Source organism: Tupaia chinensis, unplaced genomic scaffold (assembly GCF_000334495.1).
Source record: "Tupaia chinensis unplaced genomic scaffold, TupChi_1.0 Scaffold000549_1, whole genome shotgun sequence".
NCBI lineage: Eukaryota > Metazoa > Chordata > Mammalia > Scandentia > Tupaiidae > Tupaia > Tupaia belangeri.
Genome location: NW_006160061.1, coordinates 942190 through 964161, shown reverse-complemented (window position 1 = coordinate 964161; position 21972 = coordinate 942190).

Sequence of the window (21972 nt, the reverse complement as noted above, 5' to 3'; positions counted from 1 at the left end):
TGTGTTTACTGGGAATGCTTTCAACTTTTCTCCATTCAGGATGATGTTTGCTATGGGTTTTTCATAGATGGCTTTTATTGTGTTGAGAAAAGGCCCTTCTATGCCGATTTTTTTTTTTTTTTTTGTATTTTCTTTGTCTGATTTTAGTATCAGTGTAAGGCTGCCTCATAGAGTTGGGAAGTATTTTCTCCTCTTCAATTCTTGGGAATACTCTGAGGAGGATTGGCATTAAATTTTTAAAAATTTATTTATTTTTACATATTTGGTAGAATTCTCCAGTGAAGCCATCTAGTACTAGGCTTTTCTTTGTTAGGAGGTTTTTGACTACTGCTTCTATGTCTTTACTATTTTATAGATCTGTTCTGAATTTTAAATTTATTCATGATTTAGTCTTGCTAAGTTCTAAGTTATACTAATATCTTATGATCCTTTTTATTTCTGTAAATCAGTTGTAATGTCCCCTCTTATTTTTACCTTTAGTTATTTGAGCCTTTTATTTCTCTATTTCTTAGTCCAGTAAAAGGATTGTCAATATTATTGTCTGAGAATATTTTTGACTGTCTATACCACATAGCAAAGAGAAACATTTTATGGGGGTGAGGAGAGCAGGAACTATCTATAAATTTGACATCTGTATGTTTAAGTAGTAAATGATCACTACTGTGTGAAATTTCTAAGATGGTCCCAAGACTATATGACTATAAAATTATACTTCTGAAAGTTTTAGGAGAAGAATTTCTTTCAAGAAATTGCCTATGATTTCAGTGGAGAAAGATGTAGCTGTGTAGCTTATAAAAAAACAGATTAAGTTTTATGTTTCTATGGGGATACATTCCATAAATTAGTGCCAAACTGGCAGCTCATTCTTCGGTAGCAAGAGGTATTTTTAATAAGAAGCATTCCATTCTTTGTATTTTGAAGTTTATGTAAGAATTCATTTTCTTCAGGTTTTCTTTTTAAGCAAATCTCTATTGGCTTTTCTTAAGAAAAATTCATTTACTATGCAATGTATCTCTTGATTATGTTTGCATTTGGCATTTATCTCTTCAAATTTTTATTCTCACTATTTAAAAGGATATATACATTCTTGAGGGAAATTAGATTTTTTTCCATTAAGATTGAAAGTATTCCTACTTTAAGAAAAGTAGTTACGTTCTAAAGGTAGAGGCTTGACTTTTTTTTTTTTTTTGTCTAAATGTTTTTATTTGAAACAAATCGTTGCCATAAGCAAGAGTTTACTTTCTGCATTCCAAATTAAAATAGAGCAGATTAGGGGCAGAATTCATTTGGTAGGACAGGATAGCATCTCTTCATAGTGAGGTCTGGAGCTTATATATGTATCCTCAAATTCTAGAACCAAGAATAACCTATGTAATAGTGATGGTGTTGTGTGAGAATATGTGGTACACCCTAGGTACATTGCCTTGTAGGGACCACGTGGCCATAGTTTGTCTAGTGAGTGGAGGTTTTCCTGGAAACATATTAAACACTTTGATTATCTTATCGTATAAAGCCAGTAGATCTTGGACTTGGAAAAAGGAGGCCTATCCTGCAAAAGTGGACTGTCCAAGTGATCCTTATACTTGACTTACTCTTTTTACTAAGTCCTTGTAAGTGTAATGGTATGGTACTATCAACATTTGAAATAGGATTACTAAAGTTCTTATTGAAATGCAAACTTCTTGCACAGATTTAATTTTTTCCCCTCAAAATCTTTTCTATTTTTAAAAAGCAATCTTGGGACCAGCAGTTAGTGTAATGGCTATGTTGCTGGACTCCCATGTAGTCGACTGCAGTTAGAGTACTGGATCCGGTGGCTTAAAAACTCACGCCAGGGGACCAGCAGTTAGCATAATGGCTATGTCACTGGACTCCCATGTAGTCGACTGTGGTTCGTGTCCTGGACCCGGTGACTTAAAACTCACACCAGGTGCATGTGTGTGTGTGCCCAAGATCCTGAGAGGAGAACGGAGGAGAAGGGATTGTGGCATGGCCATCCCTCCTGGGGGATGATTTCTCTCTTTCTGTCTCTCTATCTCTCTCTGTTGGTCTGGTGAGTGCATGCACCCTATGGCAAAAAAAAAGAAACCTCTTCAAAAAAACAAAAACAAAAACAAAAAACCCTCCCAAAAAAACAAAAAACTGACACCAGGTGCTTGTGTGTGCGTGCCCAAGATCCCGAGAAGAGAATGGAGGAGAAGGAATTGTGGTGTGGCCATCCCCCCTGAGGGGTGACTTCTTACTTTCTGTCTCTCTGTCTTTCTGGGTGCCCTATAGCAAAAACCTCTCAAAAAAATAAAATAAAATAAAATAAAATAAAAAAGCAATCTCAATCTTCCAACATTTTACTAACCATCAGCTAACTATCTGTTGTTTTGAAAACTGCTCCTTAAATACTTATCCGTAGTTCATATCCTGGGGTTACATAGTTCCTCCTCTTTCTTTAAGGAACTTTTCTTTTTTGCTTAACAATTTTATACATTTTCCATCACTAACTTAGAAATTTTTACTCTTAGTGTTGTTGCAGTGAACTGAAAATATGCTAAGAAAGCTGAAGCATCCATTTTATTTTTACTCGATATTTTAGAATGTGGCAGAGAAGCTGTTACCTCAGTCTTTTCTCTCCTAGAGGCTGGAGAAACTCAGTTATACAGTCAAATTGAAGCAAGGTCACCCTGTACTGGCTTCTGAGAACTGGAGGACATTAGTTAAGAAGGATCACCCTCAGGCCCACACTAAAGTCACTCTATTGTTTAATGTTTTTTAGCTATACTTAAGATGGTACACAAAAACTACCCACTCTGAGCAGAAGCTGGCATTAGAACTATTATCTGTAAGTGTGTCTGTGCATGTCTTTCTATGTGTAGACAGGTACCTTGGGAAAATGAATCTTAAGTTGTGGCAGTTATATAGTAATATCAAGAATACTTCAATTTTATTAAGCCTTTTTCTGTAACATTATTTTAAGTTGCTTTGTGCCATAGGATCACATAAATTTACTAGAGTTTCTTTAATCACAGAGTTGTCAGTGGATATTTGTATTGTTTCTAAGTTTATAAACAAAATGAGATATAGTTATGTCATTGTATACATGCTGGATAAATCCTTGAAACCAACTATTCTGGGAGAATGTGAAGTTTAATAGCTTTTCTATTGAACAGTAAATGTTCGCAATTTTTTTCTTGCTAATTTCATCCCTCATCCTTAGTGTAAAAGACCTTACCAACAGTGAATAGTAGGATTCTTTTCATTTTGCCAATTGGTAAGTAAAATGTGGATTTCATTTTAATTAGAATATCTTGAAATTTTTAAAAAATTAAATCTGGAAGAAATCCTAAAGAATATCTAAGTTAACCAACATATTTTACAAAACTCATAGAGTTTATGTCTTGGGCTGCACCCAAAGTTGTCATTACTAGCAAGCTGCAGAACAGGGGTCGCGAGCCAGTTCTCCTGGCTCTCGTCCACTGAAAGAAGCTTAGCCTTAGTCCCTGCTGAGTTTTCCAACTAGAAGCATCAAAGCACTAGACTGTGGGGGAAAGAGAGGGTTTTTGTCCAACAAAATAAGATTAAGTTTCTGATTGCAATTTATAGAAGCAATTAGTGAGCCCAGGTTTCTGTAGGTCAGGAAGATGAGCTAGCTTACAGAAAACACTGGTTATCTTAACTCCAGAAACTTTTTAAGTCAGGACATTGAACTAAGGAAAATTTATTTGGAGGCCATTGCTCTTTCTTTCAATCCCTGTTTAAGTATTTCTGGGAGGCAGTCCTTCTTGTCAATGGGCCTAAAAATGAAATAGATAGTGTTTGACTATCTCCTGTGTAGAGAGAATAATGATGGCTCATCAGGATATAGGGCAGTTTGGAATCCAATAAAATGTGAGAAGAAATTTGATTCATAGCCAAAGATTCTAATTCATAACCTGATTCCAACTTTTAGTTGATGAGAAATGTTGCTTGGAGAGAAGGTTATATCTTCAGTTTCCTCTTGCCTCTTGGTCCCATTTACATCCTGTTATCATCTTTTACAGAGTCATTATCTAGAAGTTCCATGTACATTTTATGCCTTATTTGCCTTACACTAAGTAAAAAAATCAGTCTTCTTTTATGTACAATATCATAGTTTAATAAAATCAATGGATGATATATATCCAAGAATGGACAATCATTTCAGAGAGTAGAATTGGGAAAAATAAAGATTGAAGCAAAGCAAAGAGAATCAGACCTGATAGGAGTGAATCAGATAAATCATGAGGAACTTCTTGCCTGCCTGCAGAATAAAGCCAGATGCTGGGGGTTGGCATTGTAAACTCTGATCTGGCTCCAACCTTCCTTTCCAGACTCGTTCACCCACACCTCACTTCACAGACTCTTTGGTCTGATTATATTGATCTGCTATTGCTTCAGAATGCCTGGATATTTCCCGCCTCTGGGACTTGGCTATTTTCCTACAATGGAGTACTGCTTCTCCAAACTCATTTACCTACTTGAAATCTATCTGTTATAGCAATCTGATTAACCACTGCCTGCACTTCTCTCTATTTCTTCTGAAACCACTCATTTAATATTTATGATATACTGAATTTCTGATACATTTTTTTTCAGCAAACACATATTTTGCTTATAACTATCATTGTAAACTATTTGGTAAAGGATCTACATACTATGTTTGTGGTGGCTTTGTAATGTGGCCACTTGATTAGGCCAAACTACGTTTCCCAGAATTTCCTTTCCTGTGTGTCTCCAGTTAGTGTGGGCCATTCCAGAGAGATGTGTGAGAGATTTGGAGGGAAGAAGTGAAGCAGCTGCAGTTTTTCTTGCTCCTTCCTTCCCCACAACCATACATCCACTTTCTCTTCCTTACAGTCTGCTTTGAACTTCAAGCTCCAGCATCAGATGTCAAGATGACACGTTAAAGGGACTGCTCAGCTAGCTTCTGTGTTAGGTCGAATCACTGTAATAGCTGCCTTTTTGAAGAAGGCTCAGTTACATTATTAGTTTTACATACACAGCCACCCCAAACATATAAAACAGGTATTTATCTGTGTGCAAATAGAGCTTTTCAAAGCCATTTCTCTTCACAATAAAGTATTTCAGTATAATTAATACACAATACTACTACTACTACTAGTAGGAGGATTTAGAAATCAGTACGGAGAAGAGAACTTATGATAGAAACCAGGCAATAATAAACAGGACCAAGGAAGGAAAATAGATAGATCATGATTACCAAAAAGAACAAACTGAAAGAAATCTAAATAAACAACCGCTGGAATGGAAATATAAACAAAAATGGAACAGAAACATGGGAGAATTCATAAGAATGCAAATTCACAATCGATGAGGACAGAGGTTTTCAAACTTTCTCAGTTTCTGTAATGTCTTAGTAATTTTTTTTTTTTACAATGCTTCCAGTTACTGTTAAGTATCTTCCTAAGAGATACTCAATGGTTTTGCTTATTAAGTGATTAGGTACAAAAAAGTTAATGAGTATTTATTTATGTCCCAACAACTTAATGCCTATTGGGTGCTGCATGTTTTCTCTAACTTTGAATCACTTGGATACGTCTACCCTAATTTCTGTACCATATTTGATTTCTATACTGTACTTCCTTTTTACCAAGTCACTACTAAAAACCCAGCTTGACAAAGATATGGCATTTAATAAAAAGAGGTAGTTATCTAGTGCTGAAACTCTGAATTACTTCAAGCTCTTGCTTTGCATGGTATCTGACAGATGCCGCTACATTTCTCTCAAAGTTTGAAAATATCTCATGGTGCCCTTTTGAGTTTGCTAAACCACCCTGGGTACTTTGGAAACACAGGTCTAGGACTTTAAAAGATAATGAAAGGAGTTATGGTGAAAAAAAGAAAGGAATTTAATGTATTTTTAGAATAAAACTACAACATATATTTAAAAATTCATTTATTCATTCATTCATTTGACAGCTGTTAATTGAGCACCTACATTATGCCATATAGGTGTATGCTATGTATGCAATTATGAAAGAGGTGGATATAGTCCTGCCATCAAATAACTTTCTTTTTTCTTTTTTTTTAGAGAGAGATTTTTGCTATAGGACATGTGCACTCACTGGAGAGGAGAGGAGAGGAGAGAGAGAGAGAGAGAGAGAGAGAGAGAGAGAGAGAGAGAAATCATCCTTTGTGGGGATGGGCCTTCTGCAATCCCTTCTCCTCCATTCTCCTCTCTGGATTTTGGACACGCAGACACATGTACCAGGTGTGAGTTTTAAGCTGCTGGGTCCAGAGCTTGAACTACAGTGGACTAGCTAGGAGTTCAGTGATGTAACCATTATGCCTTCTGCTTGTACCTCGAATAACTTTCAGTCTAGCATACACAAGAGGCATTAGAAAAAAGTGATAATTATGATAGAAGATAAACATGGAGGAAAGAAAACAGATGGAAATGAAATTCAAGCTAGTCAGAAGGCCAGGTCGGGGCTCCTTTAATAATGTGTGCCTTGACCTGACCCAAAGGATAAATAGGCTCTGTCAGAAGAAATAGTTGGCAGGAAGAGTGTTCCAAGGTGAGGACTTGGCATTCATAAAGGGCCAGTAACAAGAAAGGGCATGTCCTTAAAGGCAGAGAAAGAATTTTAGGATGATTGGAGCATTAAAATTCAAGAAGATGGATTGTACACAAAGAAACTGAGGAGACAGACATCATATTTTGGAAGACCATGTAAAATGGTTGAAAGATTAGACAGTATTCTAACAATGAAGGGGAGATTGTAACAGGTGTTTTTTTGTTTTTGCTTCTCATAGGGCATGTGCACTTGCTAGAGATAAACAGAGAGAGGGAAAGTGAGACATCACCCCCCATGAGATTGGTCACACCACAATCTCTTCTCCTCCATGCTCCTCTCGAGATTTTGGGCACTCATGCACATGTGACTGGCATGATTTTCAAGCCATCAGGTTTAGGACTCAAACTGTGGTGACCAGGTAGGAATCCAGCTCCTTAACCAACACACCGCTTCCTGGCCTCTTTAGCAGGTTTTAAGAAGTAGAATGATGCAAACAAATAAATGTCCCCCAAATATCATGCTGGCCACAAGGTGGATTGATTACAGGAGAATAAGACTGACATGGGAGGCTGAGCACCAGCAAATATCTCTGGTTTCTCAGAGAGCAAACAATTACACAATGCCAAAGGCCATGATTGGCTCCCCTTCAAAACCTCATCTTCAAAACCATACTCTGATTGGCCACTTCCCATAGCAAATCGGTGAGCTTAGAATCCCTCATATTTGCATATCCTGCACCTCTTGATTGGTCCACAAAAGCAACCAATCATAACCCACCTTCTATAATCCTTCATTAGCATATAGGACAACCAATCACTGCCCACCAACATGTATATCACCATTGATCCCTGGCCCACAATCACCTGACGACCCTGAAGACCCTGAAGAGTTGTAACACCGCATCATCTGGAGTCTCCAGAAGACCCTGAAGAGTTATGACACTGCGTCGTCTCCAGACGACCCTGAAGAGCTGTGACACTGTGTCGTCTCCATGCCACCCACAATAAATGGACGACCCTGAAGAGTTGTAACACTGCGTTGTCTCCGTGTTGTAACACTGCATCGTTCGTCCTGTCTCTCACTCCTTCCCTCAGGAAACCTGTTCGACTGTCCCCCGGGTCAAGACAGACTGATGTAGAAAGATGAGTAAGGAAGTTGATATAGTCAATGTTAGATAAGGCAGTGACTGGGTTGTTGGTGCCGTTTTTCTAAACCTTTGTGAATGTAGTTTGGGTGGTATCCAGAGAACAGACAGAAGGATTAGCTTAAGATAGTTGTTCTCAAACTTGAGATGAATCAGAATCACCCGAAGGGCTTGTTAAAATACAGATCACTGGGCTCCAACTCCAGAGTTTCTCATTTGATAGGCCTGAGGTCGGGCCAGAGGTTTTGAATTTCTAACAAGTTTCTTGATGTTGTTGAAGTAGAAACTAAACTTTGAAAATCACTGGCCTAAAACATGTAGTAACAAGAGGAAGGGGGAAAGAAATGAAAGATAAAGAGGGAACCATAGATAAGCCACTGAGAGAGGTTCACATATTTGGGTTTTCTTTTGTCGACGAAGTTAAAGGAGAGGTCATCCGTTGAGAGCAGATGGAGGGTAACCAAGCAGCACATTTGAAGATGGTGGGTGCTTAAAATTGAGATGGTGTTAAACAGGGAAGAGATTTGATTAAGGAAACATAATAGTATTTTGGGAGACTGCTGAGCTTCCAGATGAGGCTAGTATTCTTAAATTGATAGTTAGGCAAACCTACCAGTTTTTGTGATTTTATACAACAAAACTCAATTGCCCAAGCACAAGTGCAGAGAAGGAAGATATTTGGATCATCATCGTCACTTTTTTCCTAAGCTAGAGGTATAGAAGAATGATGAAATAAGGGATAAGGGGGAGTTGTTGAAATATTGGATTTCAAATATAGGTTAGAGTGAGAGGAAAGAGAAGAGAGGGAGATCCTGCTAAAGAACAAGTAGAGAACAAGAGATTCTAATATATTGGAAAAATGTTGTATTACTGGCTAAATGGTTGAGCAAATTAAAATAATTTGATATTTTAGTTTAAGAATAAATTCTTTAATTTTTATGCCAATTCCAGGTTGTTGAATTGTGGGGTGACCATAAATTATATGACTAAGTGAAGTGAAGGAGAAAGTTGTTATAGATGAAGAATCAAGGTACTGAGATTTTGGAGAATTGTTCTTCTCATGGATGTTGAAAATAGCTAAGATGGTGGAAGAGGCTAAAGTGACGGCAATGAGTTTATGTCAAAGTCTTCAGTGAATCAGGGAAATCAGCCAGGAGCTAGAGTCCCCTTTGATGAAGAGGAGTGTAAGGTAATTAGGCAAAGAAGTGAGTGATTCTTAAAGGAGGAGAGGTTTATAGAAAAGAGTAGAGGACTTGAGTGGTTCAGGAGCAGCAGTGAAAAGCAGAGTTCCCTAATTCAGACCTTCAAGTAAACTGGGTGTTTACTTGAGATCTCTCCCCTTGAGAGATCTACAGAGTTAGCAAAGTCCTCAGGGGAGAGCTCATTTTCTCTTAAGGAGACAAAGCAGTGTTTGTTAAAGAAGTTGAGATTGTAGGGAGCTTGTTAATAATTAAATATGAGTTTTAGAGGACACGGTGGAAACATTTAAATTTATAGAATAAAGCAGCATGTTAGAGAAAATTGTTGGCAAGGAATCAATAAGCTTGTCATAACCTCATTACTTAATTTATAGTTTACTGAAGATTAGTGAAATTGATTTGTACATTTGCTGCGATTGTCAATTACCTAAGGAAAGTCATTCATGTGCTCCTTTAACTCCATCAGCTATAGTCAGGTTAATAGCACCAAGAAAGAGTCAGAACATATATACCTAATAACAACATTGATAATCTAAAAGCAGGAATTAAATTTGTATTATCTTATGCACTAAAAAATTACATTTATAAACCATGTTGAAACCAACCCAGAAATTTTGAGACCAAAGTCACCTATGTATGACGGACTAAAAAGGTTAATGTGATTAAGATTTATTACGTTCATTGTTCCTGCTGCCATTTAAGACCAAGTGGTAGGTGGCTTTTATCCAAAAGAAAGAAACTATACTGAATTTATAATATTTCTAAACTATATTGAGTCATTGGAAAAGTCATGACGTATTTTTCTATGCAAAAATGCATCATGACTTTTTTGATGACTATATATATATATATATATATATATTTGATATTTTCTATAGGGCACATGGTCTAATTGGAGAGAGAATCTCAAGAACAAGTGGAGAACTAGAGATTCTAATATATTGGAAAAAATGTATTACTGGCTGAATGATTGAGCAAATTAAAATAATTAGATATTTAAGTTTAAGAATAAATTCTTAAATTTTTACGTCAATTCCAGGTTGTTGAATTGTGGGGTGACCATAAATGATATGACTAAGTGAAGTGAGAGAGAAAGGGAATGTGAGAAAGCAATCCCCAGGGCAGAATGACCACACTGCCAACCCTTCACCTCCATTCTCTTTTTGAGACTTTGGGCACATGTGCACATGCATTCTGCGTCTCTCAAGCTGCTGGGTCCAAGATTTGAACCACACACTGAGCTATGTAGGATTCAGATGCCTTTTTCTTTTTTTTTGAGAGGCTTTTGCCTTAGGGCTCATGCACTTGCTGGAGAGAGAAAAACGGAGTCAGTGAAAAGGAAAGAGAAATCAGCCCCCCCTCACCACCATGGGGGATGGCCATGCTGCAGTCCCTTCTCCTCCATTCTTCTCCAGATCTTGGGCATACAACCTAAAACTTAAACCCCAGGTTTTAGGCATCTATTCCTCTTCCTGTTCCCTCTACCTTAGGATGATCATTTTCTTCTGTTTCTAAACTCTAGGATGTCTTCTTAATTCTCCTTCTTGATCCTTATCCCTATCTTTTTTCTTTTATTAGATTTTTGCCATAGTGTACATATATTCAAGAGGGAGAGAGACAGACAGACAGACAGAGACAGAGAGAAGGAAACTGAGAAATCATCTCTTGGATGGACTGCCACATCTCAATCTTTTCTCCTTTATTCTCCTCTCAGGATTTTGGGCAGGCACACATGTGCATCCAGCATAGTTTTCAAGCCACGGATCTGAGACTTGAACTGCAGATGGCCATGTGGGAGCCCAGTGCCTTAACCACCATGCCACCTGCTGGTCCCAATCCTCATCCTTATCTTAAATTACCTCTAAAATTTTTTTTAATATTTAATTATTTATTTTTGCAAAAGGAAAACGTAGTTTATTAAGTAAAAGTGAAAGTACACTCCTGAGATGTAGGAGCAGGACTGAGAGGACAGAGAAAAAGTGGCTCAAAAGGCCCTGGTGGTTCCATTCTGAGGTATGTAATTTTTAAATTTAGGACTTATTGGTTGACCATTGGCTGAGCCCATTGATTTGTCTCATTAGCCATATTAAATGTGGTTTAATTTGCTAGACATGCCCCTCTAGAAATCTCCTGCTACATTACCTTAGGTGGGGAATTTTCTGCCCTGATTGTTTTTTCCCATCTAGCCACATAGGCATATATTCTAGGCCCCTTATCTGCTTCCATTTGTTAGCCTTCTCCTGCCTCATTTTTTCCCTGAGGGGCATGATCCCTGTGTAAATATTTTTGGGGATTTGAAGATGGTTGGTCCATCTTCTGCTTTATACTGGAAAGGTGTGTGGGCCCTACCTTTTGGGGATTGTGCAACTTTTACCCTCTCTTAACTAGGTTGGAAAACAAGGCCAGGGACAGGTAGCTGAGATAGTACTGAGTATTGTGAGGGCTGTCACTGGTGTTGGCTGATTAGCAGCAAGATTCAGTGGAGGTCCCAGGGTTGGTAGCCCTGTTGTATGGTCATTTGTAATTTTATTGCCTCTAAGTGAGAAAGGATAAACTTGGTTAGGAAGTGTAGAAGACAGGGCCCCAAAATGAGGATGAGAGTTAGCATTACCTGGTGTCACAAGAGTGGCAACAGCCTAAGTAACCAGTTCCAGATTTTTAACCAGATTCTCCATGAATCTGATGATTGCTCTAAGGCACCCAGTAGTCATACCTGGGTTGTATCATGAGTTTTTTTTTGTTTTTTTTTTTTTTGGGGGGGGGGGGGGTTTTTTTTCTGGGGTGGGCGCACTGTGCACTCACCAGAAAGAGAGAGAGACAGAGAGACAGAAAGCAAGAAATCCCCCCCCAGGGGGATGGTCACGCCACAATCCCTTCCCCTCCATTCTACTCTTGGGATCTTAGGCACGCATGCACACATGCCCGGTGCGGGTTTAAGCCACTGGGTCTGGGACTCAAACCACATTCAGCTACAGGGAAGTTCAGCGACATAGCCATTATGCTAACTGCTGGTCCCAGACTGAACTAGGTTTTTAAATTTTGTGAACATTGGGACTGGCAAGTGGCGTGGTGGTTAAGGCACTGGACACTCCCACATGGTCGACCATGGTTCAAGTCCCAGACCTGGTGGCTTGCTTTTTCACTTTCCTCTCTCTCACTTTCTGTGTCTCTCTGGTCAAATTAAAATAAATGAATGAATGAATAAATTAAATTGAATAAAATAATTTAAAAAAATTTGTGAACATTAGTTGAATAATGTCTCTAAGTTCTGATTTCTTCACCATATGTAAATTTTTTTGAGAAGTTTTTGCTATAGGGCATGTGAGCATGCAGAAAGACAGAGAGAGACAGAGAGACAGAGAGACAGAAAGCGAGAAATCACCCCCGAGAGGGGATGGCCACACGGCAATCCCTTCTCCTCCATTCTCCTCTTGGGATCTTGGGCACGCATGCACACGTGCCCAGTATGAGTTTAAGCCACTGGGGCCAGGACTTGAACCGTAGTCGACCACATGGGAGTCCAGTGACATAGCCATTACGTTAACTGTTGGTCCCTATGAGTTCTTTTTAACAGAGATGGGTGCCTTAATTTTTTTTTTTTTTTGTGAGGTTTGTGCTATAGGACATGTGCACTTGCCAGAAAGAGAGAAACAGAAAAACAGAAAACAAAAAATTCACGCTCCCCCCCTCCCCGGGGTGGGGGATGGCCACTCTGCACTCCCTTCTCCTCCATTCTCCTCTTGGGATCATGGGCATGCACACACATGTACCCTGTGTGAGTTTAAGCCACTGGGTCCAGGACTCGAACCGTGGTCGACTACATGGGAGTCCAGCGACATAGACATTACACCAACTGCTGGTCCCATGGGTGCCTTAATATTAATAGTCACCTTGTAGGTCCCAAACTGGATCTCTCAGTGAGTCCTCAGTGGCTAAATTCCCTTGGAAAGATCCAAGAAGCTTACCTGCCCTTCCCACTGGTGTATCCTTAGCCATTCAGTTATTTTAAAATCTTACGCATCATGTATATTTATTAATCAGAAAGTTCAACCTCCCCTGCTTTTAGCATTAGTCATTGTGCTAGTGGCCCACAGCCAAGCAGGAGTATGGATAGCTGTGTATTGTGCTGAGGGTGATAAACAAAGCCAGCAAACCTTAGTCAACTTTGGGTTGGTGATCTTTGGTTTTGAACGATCCTGTATTCCTTAGTTGGCTTAAGTACTGGCAGTACAGGAGTTTTGCAGGGGAATGAGAAGGCTTTAGTAGTCTAAATTAAAGGAAAAAAAAATCCTTTACAGTGATTTAAGTCCTTTTCTAGTTTCTAGCCTTATAGGACACTGTTTGCAATGAGGAAATTTAGAGGGGTCTTTAACTTGTATTCTTACAGAGGATTCTATTGTAGGCCTTCCTGGTTATCCAGAGTACCAAGCCATGGGGTCGAATTTATCGTTATGTGGGTTAGTACCCCCTCATATGATCATAATCCTTGGAGGTCTAAATGTAAATTGAAAGTTTAACCAGTATATCTTTTCCCCTAAGGGGGCCTGGGAAGCTGGGAACTATTAGAAATTCTTTTGAGAATACTCAGTTCTTGGAGGGGTGAAATAACTCACAGTATTTTGTCCTTCCATTCCCTTAGCTTTTGTGGTTAGTGAGGAAGGCTTTCCTGAAAAGAAGGGAGAACAGAGTAAGTAGCCCCTGTATCTAAAAGAAATAAAATTGGGTTATCCAGGATGTTCAGCGTTCCCTGGGGTTCTTCAGTAGTTATGATGATTTCTTCAGATCCGGGCATTGAGGATCTCCCTGGGCCTTCTCAGTCATCGATTTCTTCCCCTTGGCTCACAAGGGCCTTGGCTGATCATTTTCCCCTTTGGGAGAGTGGACAGTCAACCCTCCAGTGCCAGGGATCGCTTCCTATCTCAAGGCATTGATGGCAGGGCCTGGGACATGGTTAGGTTCAGTCTCTTGCCCAACATCTGGCCTCTTGAACTTGATACAGGAATTTGCAGAAATTTGGCTAATAGGTAAACTCTTGGATGGATTGTGGGTACAAGGACTTTGCCAATTGGGACAGCCATAAGCCTGGCTTGCTGGTTTTTTTTTTTTCTTTTGTTCTCTTTTTTCCTCCTTGAAATTCTGTTTAATAAACGTCATTAAGGCAGTGTCAAGTAATAGAAACTGATTGGTTTGGGGTCCCATATGTAGCTTTTGAAGTTTTTGCCTGAAATTAGGAGTAGATTAATGAAGTATTTGGGGTTAATGAAATATTATCCCCAAAGAGCCCTTCCTTCTAGAGAAATAGGGTCCAGATTAGGATATTTTCTAAACCATTCTTTTAACCAGTCATAGAAGGTGGCTGTTTTTTTTTTTTTTTCTTTTTTCTGTCTGATCATTCTTAATTTGTCATAATTTACAGGTTTTTGTTTCCCACGTCTCATTCCTGCCAGGAGAGCCACTTCAGTTCATTCCCACTGGGGTGTTATAATCCCACTCAGAGTCAGTTATAATCCCACACAGCCTCTACTCCTGGAAAATTTCCTTTTGGCATCTTAGAAAATGGAGCATTTGTTCTTTGTGTGCTATGTCTAAGTTCATTCCTTCACAATAAGTATACAACTAGTAGCCATAATTAATTATACATCCCTTTAAGAGAGGTTGAAAGTGAGGGTCAAAGTTTAGAACCTGTCAGTAAATTTATCAGGGTCCTCAGAATATTTTCCCAACTTGTCTCTGCATTGGTGAATATCACTAATGGCGAAGGGGACTTGGACTCTAATTGGGCCCCTTTGTCCAGGTATTTCCCTCAAGGAGTAGAGAATTTCCTTTGTTTTAACTTCTTAGAGAGATTTTTATTTTTTTCTGGTTGGAACTTGATTGACAGAAATGTCTAAATGTCTTAACTTCCCAAGTTCTGATAAAGATGCTATAAGTATATATGAAGAAAATAAGGCAGTGACTGATAAGTATTTAACACATTTTCAAGTGTGAAAAGCAACTTTACGAAGCTGTTATACATCATTCTTCTAAATGGTACCAAAAAAAAACAGTCACGAGCATCTCGAAGACAATATATGGACACATTAAATAACTGTACTCACTTTCTTAACTCATGACAAATCACAGCAGAAAAAATTTCTTTTGAAAAGAGTGGAGCCCAAGATGTGGTGATTTGAATCATTTTGATAGTAGTTTGAGGAAAATAACAGTCATCAGAATAATTCCCAACTTTGAAGTACTTATTGCCACAGTTACAAGTAGTTCAAGTACTTTGCATTTGCATTTTATTCAAGTGATGTTTTTCTAAAGGCCACCTATAATTCAAAACTCACATAATTCTAGACCAAATTTTCCATAAGTCTGAATAAATCTACAGATTGTTTAACTAGGACAGGAAGTCATGGCAATTGATTGGCCTCTTTTATGATCTTTTTATCACATCCATTTTTCCCCATTGTAATTGATTTTTGTATATTCCTGCACTCACACTAGGCCTATCAAGTGATCAATAATATAGCATATACAATAATAATATAGCATACACATATGAAAGGAGGAAATGAAAGTGTGATAATAGTGAATGAAAATAATAGTGCAAAATTTTTTGCCCAGTTCTGATACAAATAAACAAAACATGATTTACATACTATGGAAGTAAATTGGAGGTGGGTATTTTAGGTTGACATGAAAGGATAATCCATTAGGTCATTGGGAAAGTCATGACTTTTTTATGTTTTAATATGCAAAATGTGTCATGACTTTCCTGATGAACCAATACTTGGCAATAGCGTATATGTGGTTTGCAGTGAAGTTGGCCTGCAAGCTCTGAAATCATAAAACGCTTAGTAAATGTTTGAAATCTGAGGAATTTTAGATCAATATTTTTTCAAACTTTATGCCTGAAATAAGATTTTAACATTATGTTATTAAGTATCATATCAAATTTGCACGGTGTATTTAATGGAAAATGAAAACCCCAGGTCATCACAAGTTTTGATGCTTTACTAGTGCCAAGTCAAAGGTCACATACATATTCAGAAGTTCTTTTTTAAAAAAAAATGATTAAGGGGATAGAGACCACAGAAATAAACCCCAAAGCTTATAGCCAACTGACTTTTGACAAAAAATACCAGTCAATCCATTGGGAAAAGGAAAACCTCTTTAGCAAATGATGCTGCAGAAAGATGAAACTGAATCCTCATCTTTCACCATTAACAAAAATCAACTAAAATGGATCGAAGGTCTGAACCTAAGTTCTCAAACTATAAAACTACTGGTGGAAAACACTGGGGAAACTCTGGGACACATTGGGGTAGGAAAAGACTTCTTAAATAAGACCCCCAAAGCATGGACAATAATCCCTAAAATAGACAAGTGGGATTATATCAGATTAAGAAGTTTCCACAGCAAAGGACACAGTAATTAGTGTGAATTGACAACCCTCAGAATAGGAGAATATTTTTGTAAAATATGCCTCAGATAAGGGACTGATAACCAGAATACACAGAGAATTCAAGTGGCTTACCTGGAAAAAAAAAAAAAAAGATTAACACAATTAAAAAATGGGAAAATGAGCTAAACAAAAAATCTTTCTAAGGGAGATATGTGAACAGTCAAAAAGCATATGAGGAAATGCTCAATATCCTTCATAATAAGAGAGATTAAAACCTCAATGAGATACCTCCTAACCCCTGTCAGAATGGGAAAGATTAAAAACATAAAAGGTGACAAGTATTGGCAGGGTTGTAGTGAAGGGGAACTCGCCTACATTGTTGGTGGGAATGTAAATTGGTTCAGCCACTGTAGAGAACAATATAGAGGTTTCTCAAATATCTACAAATAAAACTACCTTTTTATGTTTTTTTTTTTTTTGAGAGGTTTTTGCTATAGGGTGCATTGCACTTGCCAGAAATACATAGAGAGACAGAGAGAGAGATAGCGAGAAATCAACCCCAGGAGGGATGGCCACACTGCAATCCCTTCTCCATTCTCCTCTTGGGATCTTGGTCATGCATGCACACATGCCTGTTGTAAGTTTAAGTCACAGGGTCTGGTACTTGAACTGCGGTCAACTACATGGGAGTCCAGCAATATAGCCATTACGCCAATTGCTGGTCCCAGAACTACATTTGAGTTAGCAAATCCCACTTCTTAGTATCTAACCAAAGGACAGGAGAATGCCCAGTTGGAAAAGCGCTTGCACATCAATGTTTATTGCAGCATTATTCACAATCGCTAAGAAATGGAACCAACCCAAATGCCCATGAACAGATGAACTGATGGAAAAAGTGTGGCACATATACTCTATGTAATACTATTCAGCCATAAAAACAACAACAACAACAACAACAACAACAAGATCTTGGCATTTGATAGAAAGTGGTCAAATGTGGAAGATTTATTGCTGAGTGAAGAAAGTCAGGCTATGAAAGAAAGACATTGTACGCATCTACTTAATGTATACTGACTATCTGCACTGTATGGTAGATATTGAAAGATTGGAGGGCATAAAAGTGGTGAAAATAGTTATGGATGCTGAAGACAGTGTGGAATGGGGGTGGAGTAGGGAAGAGTATAGAACAGGATAGCACGAGAGAGGTATAACATTTGTGAGATACAGAAATGGCTTACCTGTTGATGATAACATGTATAGTATTGTCAACTGGACTGGTATGAGAAGTATTTCAGGTTGGATAAATTCTCTTTACAAGCCAAATAAGATATAATGATTGAATGTTTAAAAAATAATAATGAGGGAACCAGCAGTTAGCGTAATGGCTATGTCGCTGGACTCCCACGTAGTCGACCGCGGTTCATGTCCCGGACCCGGTGGCTTAAAACTCACGCCGGGCGCGTGTGCGTGCATGCCCAAGATCCCGAGAGGAGAATGGAGGAGAAGGGATTGCGGCGTGACCATCCCCCCTGGGGGGTGATTTCTCGCTTTCTGTCTCTATGTCTCTCTCTGTCTGTCTGGCGAGCGCACGCGCCCTACAGTGAAAATCTCTCCAAAAAAAAAAATAATAATAATAATGAGAACAAATAATAATAATAATAATAATGATGATGTGGAAAAATGAAAAGCTACTTGATGATGATGTGGAGAGTAATGTCTTTGTCTTTAGTGATATGCATGGTAATCACTCTGGAAAAAGAAATGTTATATACTGTAAAGACATATGTGGTTAAATGTAATATAAAAATATTATTAAGGGCGAGTTCTGGGAAAGATTGTTGACAAGGAGACCCTGCTGTACTTTCCTCCCACACACACACACAAAAAAAACCAAAACCAAAACCAAACCAAACAAAACAAAATAAGAACAAAAGCAAAATCAAAGAGCAGACATCTGATATTTGCCCAGAGCCACAGAGGGTGAACACTGGAGTACATGCCATGTGGAAGGGATGCTGTGGTATGCAGAGAATCAGGACTAATTTATAGAGAAGTGATAAAAATATTTTGTATTTACTACTGTATCTCCCTAGTCAGGAGCAGCTCAAGATGGGAAGACTTCTTGTGGTGGGAAAGAGCTGAGTGGGAAGCTCTTCAATGAGGGGACAACTGAGGCCCTTGCTATGACAGGAGCCCTTGGCCCCCACTGGGTCTGGGTCCAGCTTGGGAGGCTGCTGGGGAGCCCATATTATGTCAGAGCCTATGACAGGGGGTCCAGTCCGGGTTTTGCTCCCCTTCAGACAAGCTAATGCAGTATGGTAACATTTTGAGGCCCTGCTAACCTGTGGTTCTGTGCAGGAATGTGCCCACCCTGATTATGACCCTCCAACATGGGCTGGCAAAGGTAGGCTTGTGGCCAACACCCAGTAATATACCAGTGCCAGTGATGAACCTACCCTCCAGAAGATGCTGCACTTCAAGGAACTACAATAGAAGAACAAGAACTAACTTAACCTCAAATTAGTGGAAGGAAGAAAATGATAAACATAAGAGCAGAAATATATGAAGTAGGAAGCAAAACATAAAGATAAATAAATATGGGCCAGGTGGATGATATGGTGGTTGAAGCAGCTAGATTCCATGTGGATGACTGCATAGTTCAAGCCCTGAACCAGGCAGCTTGAAATAAACACTGGGCACATGGCCCAAAATCCTGAGGAGAGAATGGAGGAAAAAGGATTGCAGCATGGTCATCTCTCCTGAGGCAAGGAGGGGTACTTCCCCTCCCTCTCTCTCTCTCTCCTCCTCTTTCTCTCTTTCCAGTGGGCACATGTGCCCTATAGCAAGTTGAAAAATAAATAAATAAAATGAAATATCAACAAAACAAGAAGTTGGTTCTTTATAAACAAAGGCCAACCCATGGCCTAGCAGTTAACGTGGCCAGATTCCACATGGCCTCTTGCATGATTGGAGTCCCAGAACTGGCAGGCAATTGGGTACATGTTTGTGTGTGTACTCAAAATCCCAATATAAGGGAGAAATGGAGGAGAAAGGATTGCCACATGACCATGCCCCATGGGAGTGCTTTCTCACTTTCCTTCACTCTCTTTGTCTCTTTCTGACAAAAATGTATGTCCCCTCTGGCAAATTATAAAAAGAATAAATAAAAGGTAAATGAAATCAACAATCTATCAGTTTGACTTAAAGAAAAAAGAGAGAAGATACCAATGGATACAATCAGAAATGAAAAAGGAGATTATAACTCATACTACAGAAATATAAACAATCATTAATGTCTATGGCTGACTATAAACCAGCAAATTGTAAAACTTAGCAAAAATCAACAAATTCCTGAACATATACAACCAATCAAGATTGAATGAGAAATAAATAGAAAACCTAAATAGATCAATAATGAGTAATGAAATTGAATCAGTAATAAAAGGTCTCCCTATGAAAACAGCACAGGACTGAACAGCTTCACTGCCAAGTTCTATAAAATTTTTAAGAAAGCTACTACCACTTCTTCTTAAACCATTCCAAAAAATTGAAGTGGAAGGAATCATTTCACACTCATTTTATAAGACCAACATTACTCTTATACCAAAACTAGACAAAGATATGACTAAATAAATAAATAAAATACCAGAAAACTATAGACCAATATTCCTGATGAACATAGATGCCAAAATCCTCAAACAAATACTATAAACCAACCAATAGTCCATTAAAACAATGAGATCTTTACATTTGATACAAGTTGGACGACTATGAAAGACTTAATGCTAAGTGAAACAAGCCAGACTTTACATGTTCCCACTCAATATATACCAAATGTTCATGCTCTCTCTCTCTCTCTCTCTCTGATTTATTTCAGGGATGTGAGGATGGTTCAACATACGTGAATCAGTAAGTGTAATACACCATATCAATTAAATGAAGGACAAAAAGCATGTGATCATTTTAATAGACAGAGGAAAGTATTTGATAAAATATATCCCTTCATAAAGACTCCCAGCTAAACAGGTATGCCAGGCATATTCCTCAGCATAACAAAGGCCATATACAGAAGCCCTGAGCTAACGTAATACTGCATAAGGGAAGAAGTTTTTTCTCTAAGAACTGGAGTAGTAGTAGGCCACAGTAGTGTAGCAGCAAGGCAAGGCTCTGTGACATGGAGGCCACATGGGAACCTCCCGTCTCCATGTCCCCAGCCATATGCATATGGGCCTGTGATCCTGGCCATCCGAGGCTGGGGGGTAAGATCATGGCATGAGAACTCAGCTGGGAGTGCTTTACTCTCTCTTCCCCTTTTCTCTCTCTGTCTATCATTCTTATGAAAGAAAGAAAGAAATACATTTTCAGAAAAAGAAATTGGAAAAACATGAGGAGATTCTATTGTTCTATACCACAGTAGTATAACTATAGTAAAACTATAGTTAAAAATAGTTTACTGTAATATCAAAATAACTAAAAGGAAGAATTTTAGTGTTCACAAAACAAAATAATTATAAACATTTGCAATGATAAACCTGTTAATTATCCCAATTTGATTTTTTCACGCATTTTTTTAATATCATGGAAAAAAATCACACTGTACCGCATATATATGTACAATGACTATATGTCAAGATAATAATTTAAAGTATGTATAATTTTAAAGAATGTTTAAAAGAATTGCTCCATCTTAGCTTTGAATAAAAACAGGATTTGATTAAACATCACTTGGTAACTGTGAATACCACGGTGAAAGCATCATTCTCATATATATATATATATATATATATATATATGTTTAAATTTTACATTAACTTATTATTATATTTTAATTTTGCCAGAGGACATAAGTGCTTGATAGAGAGAGAGACAGAGAGAGGAAAAGTGAGAAATCACTCCCCTAGAGGAGATGGCCAGGCTGCTATCCCTTCCTCTCCATTCTCTAGGGATTTGGAGCACTAACACACACATACCTGGCATGATTTTCAAGCCTCCAGGCCCAGGACTCAGTCTGTGGTTGGCCATGTGGGAATCCAGCACCTCAACCACCATGCCACATGCTGGCCCCAAATTATTATTCTTTTGCATTTAATAAGAGTGTTAGAATATTAATGGGTATGTTATTCATGGCTGATAATTCCTCTTTACTTTGCAATTTTTCTGCTGGTAAAGTTTAAATATGAGGCTTAGGTATCCATTTCCTTAAGGAGAGGTAGTTACAACAGAAGAGTAGAAAACTCAGTCAATTCTTGGCTTGTAGTATTTAAAAAAGGCTTATAAACTCAGGGAAGAAACAAATGAGGGAAAAAGAAAAAGCATGTTCCTGAGTTTGAAGAACCTGCACATTTGCACTAGCTTTAAAAATTAGAGCACTGAAGTACTTAGCATGGAGTGATGCCATGAACAGCAAGCATGAAGAAATACTGTTGAGGACAGTTTTCCATCACCCAGACTAGATGGAAAATCTCAAGAATGGCAAGGAAGAAAAGTAGGAGAGAAGAACAAAAGTGAGTTCTAAATATGCCTCTTGATAAGTGGTTCTGTACTCTGTTCCCTCTGATTAGAAAGGAGGAGTTGGAAATTAAATACTCATGGATGGATTTGGGTGTTTAGACTAGAAGCAGCTACAACCTTATTTCAGAGGCAGTGCCCAAGACAGCAAGCTATGAAGAGATGTATTCCTGAATTCCTCAG